The sequence below is a fragment of the Gavialis gangeticus genome, unplaced genomic scaffold (genome assembly GCF_001723915.1).
Source record: "Gavialis gangeticus isolate Ggan-Ray unplaced genomic scaffold, GavGan_comp1, whole genome shotgun sequence".
NCBI lineage: Eukaryota > Metazoa > Chordata > Crocodylia > Gavialidae > Gavialis > Gavialis gangeticus.
Window position 1 is genome coordinate 13,844,025 of NW_017728996.1, and position 311 is coordinate 13,844,335.

At 72.0% G+C, this 311-nt stretch overlaps 1 long non-coding RNA gene across 1 annotated transcript in view; it reads right to left on the reverse strand.

Moving 5' to 3' along the window:
* Positions 1-311, reverse strand: part of LOC109288490 — a 20,013-nt gene extending 19,702 nt beyond the window's left edge. The window contains exon 1 of the long non-coding RNA XR_002095162.1: positions 229-311. This is a non-coding gene — a long non-coding RNA (uncharacterized LOC109288490). The remainder of the gene's footprint in view (positions 1-228) is intronic.

The window sequence follows — 311 nt, forward strand, 5'->3', positions numbered from 1 at the left end:
GTGGAGTCAAGCTCCCCCCATTCGTGCTGCAGCAGAGTTCAGGGGCTGCCCTGCGGACCCCCCCAAGCCTGGGGGGGGTTAGAGGACAAGGCTGCCTCCCCCGGGGTGAATTGCCTGCAGCCCCCCCAACCAGTGCGGCATTGAGGGGGAGTTCCCCGCAGCCGCAGCCCCCCCCTCGCTTTCAAGGACATTTTGGGGACAAAGGGACGAAGCGCCCGAGCCACTTACCCGGCTCCCCGCCTGGCGAGCCCGAGGGCACGGCGCCATCGCCTTCCGCCGCCCCGCGCCTCCCCGCCGGGTGCGGGGGGGGG